Consider the following 8,682-nt stretch of genomic DNA (forward strand, 5'->3'; position numbering starts at 1 on the left):
CATCCGTGTTGAATTTTTTTTCTCGAAAATGCGCTGGATTCCCGGGGTATGTCTATTCACCAAAAATGATTGTATTTGATCCCAGAATCTAGAAATAATTTTGTTAGAACGATTCGACATTTTTTTTTGGTCGATTGTTCTTAAAAATTCGTTTTTCATTTTTAATAAATTGGTTTGGCGCGGTACGGAAATTTTGTTTAATACTTTCTTGTAGATACCCATGAGCTCTACTTCACCACTAAATTTCAATTAAATCCATTGACTATTGTAGGAGTTACGGACGTTTGAAGATTGAACCATTTTTATGGGGGTTTTCTCACTTTACGTGGTCAAGGAACCACTTTTCGAATATTTTTGGAATGGCTACATATTTTGCACCAAAATACGTGTTGTTTGCAGTTTGAAACATTAAAATCCTCCAATCCGTTCAGAAGTTATGACATTTTAAAGATTCGCATGAAATTTTCGGGCAACATTTCTGGCCATTTACGTTTTCGATTAGGAATTTTTTTCTCGAAAATTCGTAAAACTGTATGGGTATATGTAGTGGCCAAAAATAATTGTAATCGACCTCTGCAACCGAAAATACTTTTTTTAGAACGATTTGAAAAATTTTTTTTCGCCGAAAAATTTCAGCCCTTACCTGAATTTTTTTCTCGAAAGTGGGTAGGAATTCAGGGGTATGTGTAATCATAAAAAATGATTGTAATTGACCCTTGCAACCAAAAATAATTTTTCAAAATAATTTGAAATTTATTAATGTAATTTTTTAATAACTTTTTAATGGAGCCTCAGTCAAGAAATTGATATTCTTGATTTTCGTCTTATTTTCACCTCTAGAATCTCCCATTAAAATTTTTCCCAGGAGTGGCCGAACGCCATATAAATGATTTCATTTAAAAAAATGAAGGTAATCTTTATTACATTGAATAATATATGCGTTGTTACATTGCCAATAAAATGTACTAGAATTTCCTTCTCTTCCACTTTTTCTAATGTCTACCGTTTACGAGAAAACTGTTTTTACAATTTATCGCAAACATTCTGTATAGAGAGCAAACTATGGTTTTTTTTATATTCGATACTTTCAGTTAAAAATATACGCGTGGCAAGGGAGGAGACGAATGAATGTCTCTATAAAATATAGAAACGATGTACTGAATATTTTAAACAAAAGAAAATTACTGAGCATGACCCATTTTTTCAGAAGTTCCCTTTAATTATCGTCACACGCTTTAGGTCACTGGCTGTTGGCTTTTTTTTTGCTTACCCTCGATGTATCCCATTTGCTTTCCTCGTTGGGCGATACACGCGACGTTAAGCTTCAGATCGAGATAAAAAAGGTCGATTCCAGGAACAAATTCGCTACCATTCCTCGTTAAAACGTTTCCAGCGGCTGTCTGAATGATTTAACAGAGGACTACTCTGCTGTCCTACTCTGTAAGGTATATTTTAATTTACTACGTAGTTTCCAATTTACGTGTGTGCCCTGAGACAACTTGGTCTATGTTTAACATATCTCCACAACGAAAGAAACGTACTATAATCATAAAAACACAGAAGTGTTAACAAAATAGGAGAGATTAAAAAAAAAACATACGCGACTGGAAAGCAAAATTTAGAGAACTAGCACTAGAGATTCATGACTGTATTATGGTATAGTCTTACTTTTTGTATTATCTGTAGAAATGAGTTCTCTTGCTATGTCTTGTAAAAGTAAGAACGACATACGAATTATACGTTTAACGAGTAAACATTTACTCGTTCATCAATATTATTCGACTAAATCGCTATTCACTTGCAGACTTGTTGGTCACACTCGAGCCTCGCCCCTCGACGCTTGTCCAAACGACCCTTGTGCGTCGTTAGATTACACCCTAACGGGAGCAATCCCCATTTCGACGATAACAGGCAGGAAATCTAACAGACGCTATCGAGAACCACCATGAGCTTTGAATATCTTTTTCTTTTTACTTGGAGGAAATCTTCTGACGATACCATCGACCTCTTGGGGGAGGATCGATAGTAGCGTGGGATTTTCTGAACCTGGATACGTCGTTTCATTGCGATTTAGGCTTGAGGAATGTTAAAACGACGTCCGTTGCGACCAACGTAGTCAGTAACATAAACCGAATTCGGTTTTTGAGTAGGTTGCTCGGAGCTATTCTATTTCAGCGCCCCCGGGAGTCGTTATTCTGGTTCTCTAAGAACTCCTTCAAACTGTGACTGATCGAAAACGAACTATATTTTCACGAATTTTTTACAGGAAATGTGTCCATTCAGTCGACATGACCTGTTTACCATGTACGAAACGTTTCCTGAACTTTTTAAATTAATTTCGTTTTAACGTTTATGTCTACTTATAACGGAGGAAGTGGCGTCATACTACAAAAACCAATCAAACGGATTTAATGAAATTTGGTGCACATATTCCCAAAAACATGTATCAGTTATATAATTTTTTCAATTTCAAAAAATTCTAAAAATTCTATATTTCTGTCATTTCTGCCCTTGTGTGACTCTCAAGACCATAAAATACATTACATGACTGAATTCGTCTTAATGTACGCTTTCACACGATATAAAAACATATGTAGCAATTCATTTAAAAAAATGACGTTAAATTTTATTTCTTGAAAAATATTAAAAAGACAATAAATTGAACCACGCTATCACATTGACAGTAAAATATACTATAACTTCCTCCTCTTTCGTTTTATTTTAATGTTTACCGTTTACAAAAAATAACGTTGTATAAATCGTTAAGTTGCGTAATTATTTTTAAAAAAATCTTGACGTTCCATTTCTCTTCGAAGGAACTAAGAAATAATACAAAAGTCATAACCATTCAACAAAATTAATATAAAAGTGCTTAGAAATACTGAAAACCAAGTATTCCGAACGATCGGATCGTACAAGATAGAAACGGAAGTCCACGGATTCTGTCATTCGTACGATTGACAGGTGAAAAATTCACAGAATTAAAATTGAAATAGAATTATATAAGTTCGTTCTTGATAAGTGCAAAGAATATGTTTGTTCTTAATCTTCATAGCACATCTTCCCGAACACACTGGTCGACGTATAGATTAATTTTAAAAGTATCAAGAAACGATGTTCCGAAAACTGCATACCGAATGAGACATTTCAGACGAAGGAGGTCGTAAATAAATGGTTCAGATACTGCTCGCCATGCGTTAGCGGAATCTTGAATAAAGCATATTCTCTTTGAATAAAACATACACCTTATTAAGAAATGTAAAGTATCCCTTGAAATATCCAAGTTTCGAGCACCCGATAATACTTTTATACGCAAGGTAACGAGAAGAATTGACATATACGAACAAAAATACGCTAAAATTTAGAATAAATATATAATTATATACTTATACCTATGACGAAAACTATGTTATCGGAAGATAGATTATCTCATACCATTCAACTTTTTCCTGTACCGACTATTTTCCATTTTTGACGTTAGAAAACGTACGAATTGCCTTGAATTATTGTACGACATAATCCTCGTATTATATTTTAAGTTTAATCAATTAATTCAATAGCCTTTAAAGTTCAGCGGGAATCTGTAGATTGTTTCATTTGCAAAAGAAAACTATATTAATATAGAGTCAAAACATAAAGTTACTGAAATCGGTTAGGAAAGCCCTTTTATTTTACTTCAAAGTCAGGAAATATTTTTTTAAGTTCTGCCAATCGATCTCATATTTTGTAGATAAAATAAAACTCGTTAAAAAGAAATTACAGTCATATAATAAAAATTGAAAAAAGTAACTAACCTGCTAAACCATTTTTATTTTTAAACAAGAACATCATTGTTCCACGTAGAATTACACAAAATGAAAAAATCTTGCATCTGTTCATCCTGCTAGAATTAATAAAGTCATCGTACCTTTCTTGTTTCGATGACACTTTTCTCGTCCCGTGCACAACGAGAAATATAAATTACTAATTAGCGTGCCACGCGTGCGCGTAAAGTTCGTTTATAAACGTACCAATTACCGGGATTGCGTGTCGCCTCGACTCGTTCGAAAATACGCGACGAGTCTATTAAATCCAGTTGCGTTCGTGACGAACGAGTCGCGCCGGAGGCGGGAATTCGTTCGAAGAAAAGATTTAACACTCCACCCCGGGAGGTCCGATGAGAATTAGCGATACCGAAGCTGTTCGTCCGGAAACGCTGACGAGCAACGGTAATGCTGTTTAACCGGCGAAATCAATTTCGCGGAGTGCAGCCGACTGATGTTCTGATAAGAGTACTTCCACTTTAAGTTGTTTGCGCAGCTAACTGACTGAATTTTCCCGTCAATTCGAGTAACACCGTCGGAACGCTATGAAATTTTATCGCGGAAGCGCCGGAAACAATTCGACGTAAGCGCGAAATAAAATGATCGTTCGTAAATCATTCTTTACACGATAACGTAAAAAACACGTTAAGTAATGGATTAACAAAAATTTGTTGCTTATGTTTATGACTCTTTGGGGTTAGATAAAGCAGAGAAGCATGAAAACGAGCTTCGAATCATATGTCTTACCGAAAAGTTGAACTAAAATTATCATGGTAGATACAGGGTGTTCGGCCAGCCCTGAGAAAAATTTTAATGGAAGATTCTACAGGCCAAAATAAGACGAAAATGAAGAATACTAATTTGTTGATGGGGGCTTCGTTAAAACGTTATTAACGTTTAAAGTACTACCCGTACTGAATTTTTTTCTCGAAAATACGCAGGATTTCGGGGCTATGTCTATTCACCAAAAATGATTCTAATTGACCCCTACAACCGACGATAATTTTTTTTAGTCCATTTGAAATTTTTTTTTTCGCCAAAAAATTTGTCCACATTCTTGAATTTTTTTCTCGAAAGTGGGTAGGATTTCGAGGGTATGTCTAATGATCAAAAATGATTGTAATTGACCTCCACAATTGAAAATAATTTTTCCAGAACGATTTGAAATTTCTTTTTCGCCACCTGTCGATTTTTTTTTTAAATTTGTTTTTCATTTTTAATAATTTTGTTTGTTGCCCGACAGAAAAGTTGTCTAATACGTTTTTACAGGTACCCGTGAGCTCTACTTCAGAAAAAAGTTTCATTGAAATATGTTCACTATTGTAGGAGTTATGGCCATTTGAAAATTGGACCATTTTTATGGGGTTTTCCACATTTTACGGGGTTAAGGAACAATTTTGTCAATATTGATACAATTCCTACATATTCTTCACCAAAATACGCGGTGTTTGCCGTTTGCCACATTAAAATCTCCCAATTCGTTCAGAAGTTATAATATCTTAAAGATACGCATGAAATTTCAAGGTAGCATTTCTGGCCAAAGATTAGATATTCGGTAAGGAATTTTTTTTCTCAAAAATGCGTATGATTTCGGGGGTATGTCTATTGACCAAAAATGACTGTAATGGACCCGTGCAACTAAAACTATTTTTTTTAGAACGATTTGAAATTTTTAAATTTAATTTTTTAATAACTTTTTAACGAAGCCTCAGTCAAGAAATTGATATTCTTGATTTTCGTCTTATTTGGGCCTCTAGAATCTCCCATTAAAATTTTTCCCAGGGTTGACCGAACACCCTGTATAGCAAGAAAAATGAATTCATTTTAAATTAAAAAAATTGTGAATGTAGTGTTTTCAGAATGTCTGACGTAGAGCGTGGATGTTTTTTGCTCACACTAATAAAAGTTTAACAAATTTGAATTAATGACTTTTAAATAGTATTTCATATCGGAAACAATATTATTTCCTTTTATGAATATTATTTAATTGGAACGAAATGACGTACAGATGATGTTTTCCCGAAAATGATTCATTATTACTGTAATTAATTTATTCAATAGCAGATAAGAACGATGTCTGACGTTATATAAAATGGTAAAATGATGCTGATGAAATTGGTTTTGTAATGGATTCGCTCTTAACAGCGTCAGTTAACCAGACAATTATTATCGACCATCATGTTCAGCCGTTTCCCTTTAGGGTAATTTCATCTCCTGACTCTGTTCCGTTTCGCTTTCATTAAATTTATCCACGTCGGAACTAAATGTTTCCGTTCTTTGTTTTATCCTCTCGTAATTTTTAATTTAGCGCTGCCTGACTTCAATGAATCTTACCCGGGCTTACTTTTTGTTTACTATCTTGCTTCTTCACATTTTCAAGCTGTTAACGAAATAAGTATTAACTAAACACACCATCTTTAGTAAAATCAACAATTTCCATGGAACATTACGAAGACTTGCAGAACGATTTGAAATTTTTTAATTTAATTGTTAATAACTTTTCAACGAAGCCTCAGTCAAGACATTGATATTCTTGATTTTCGTCTTATTTTGGCCTCTAGAATCGCCCATTAAAATTTTTCCCAAGAGTGGTCGAACACCTTGTATACCCAAAGTAGTTTCAACAATCCCTATTAATTATATGATTGGTGTGGGATAAATCTGGATTGCAAATTGTTTATTTCATTGAAATTGAATTCAAATTTGTATACAGAATGTTTGCGTAATTACTGGCCAGCATTTTTTTGTTTATTCGATGAAAACTAACAAGTTTCTACGTGAAATTATTCAATATTTTTGTTCAGATTTATAAAATGCATATTTTAAGAAAAGGCACAAGACATAAAAAAGAAAAATATCTTACGAATAAACTTCAAAACACAAATTTCTATACATATAATGCAAAAATTAGAAGTACGTTGCCTCGTAAAAGAGAAAAAGAAAGACTGGTCATTTAACCGGTCATGGTAGGAATGGGTGTACATGAAGTGTCGGTAGGTTTAGTGTTAAAATTTGTCTTAGTACTTATTTTCGTCACCTCGCTAAAATTTATGAATCATATTCAAATTTATTTCCTTTAACATTTCGACTTGAGAATTAAATGTTTTAGTTCCAAAGTAAAAAGTACTATCACTCATGTACGAGTGATGTGGCAGTCAAAGTGTCAATCAATGTTTTATTGTTCAACTTTCATATGTATACACAACGATCAAGCAGTAGAAACCAGTTTCATCGATGTTTGCAATTATATCTTTCCAGATGTTTATTTTTTAATTCTATCGAGCACCAAACTGTTTCACAGCCCCGGTTGAATTCCTCGTTAAGTTTGACACTCGGTCATAGTTCGAGTGTTTTCACGGCAGATTTTCAAAGCGTTCGTTTCAAACTCCTTGCGGGCTCTTTGAATCGAACTTCAGAAACTTTCTCATCCACTTCTTCTTGTTACTCTCAGCGCCTATTCCTTGTTTTACGCGGCAACTTGGCGAAACAAAATTCGATTCCATAAAACAGCAATGGAAGACGAACACTTCAGCCATCGTTGGCATTAGACAAGAATTGGAATGTTTCCAGGAACATAAATTTCGGAAACATTCTACGGAGCTTCATTAAATTTTAGGAGTCGTTACCGTAACTTATACGACTGTAATTATTATGTCGCGATAGGTTATGTTTCCTTTCAGAAACTGGGGACCATCTGTTTGTAAATTTATTCAAAAACTCGAGCAATGGAAGGAGACGCTGGAAAATTATCGTGGGTGTAGCTGCTTGGTGACTTTGAGCGACCGGTTAAAATATATTTCAGCATTTTATGAAAAAATAGAATGCATGATCATCGTTAAAAATGGTTACGGTTCAGCGATATGATTTACTATAACATAAATGTAATATAAGTTTGCGAAAATATAATATTCTTTAATATTTTAAGTAGATCAATGGTAAGACGAAACGTTTTCTAGTTCAACATTACAGCATTCTTCCAGCAGGCGTATACGCAAGATGTGACTGTTGCGTCGCAAATCCTCGATCCCGCTGCTTCGACGTAATGCGTGATTTATACTAGGATTATTTTAGGGTGAGCTTTGAGAGGTAAGCAGTTGCTGTGGCGACGTTGTCGATTTTTCGGCTACCTCTTAGCCAATCCTATTCGAACACCGACTCGTGCTATATTCATAATATTATTTTCTAAGGCATCAAAACAACCGTCATCACAAGGCTACCTAACAACGAATTTTATTGGAAGTTACTAATGTTACGGTACCATGCATACCGTAGAAAAAATGGCGGAACATGACGACGAGTGCCTCGGTCGTTCTCGTCGACTACATATTTCAAAAATTTCTTTGAACTCACAATGTTATCTCTGACCATAAAGTTTTTCCTAATTTGTATTTCATCTTCCACACTTTTTCATTATACAGGGTGTTCCGGCCACCCCTGGGAAAAATTTTAATGGGAGAATTTAGAGGCCAAAATAAGATGAAAATCAAAAATATTAGATCTTTACACTTCCTAATTCTCACCAGAAAACCCCACTCGTACGTCACGCTACATACAATAGAACAGTAAAGTTTCGATTATTGAAAATCAAATATGTCGGATAATTGGACTATACCTATATATGAAGTGATACAAACGTGGAATATAATCACAGACAAGATATTTTTTCGGGCCATTTTTCTAGGGCTCTAGAGTCCCATTACCATTTTCGTGTCACAGAAATGAACACAAGAGGAAGTGAAACAGAAAATGAACTTACAGACATTTTATTGTTTTTTAACGAAATGAAAGCTGTACGGTCCAAAATTGTACATCAATCGATTAATTTCATTGGAAATATAAAATGATTAAATATGATTTTAGACATCATCACAGTTTCTGT

Source organism: Colletes gigas, unplaced genomic scaffold (genome assembly GCF_013123115.1).
Source record: "Colletes gigas isolate AHSC1104 unplaced genomic scaffold, ASM1312311v1 Colletes_gigas_Sc00030, whole genome shotgun sequence".
In the NCBI taxonomy this organism is placed as follows: domain Eukaryota; kingdom Metazoa; phylum Arthropoda; class Insecta; order Hymenoptera; family Colletidae; genus Colletes; species Colletes gigas.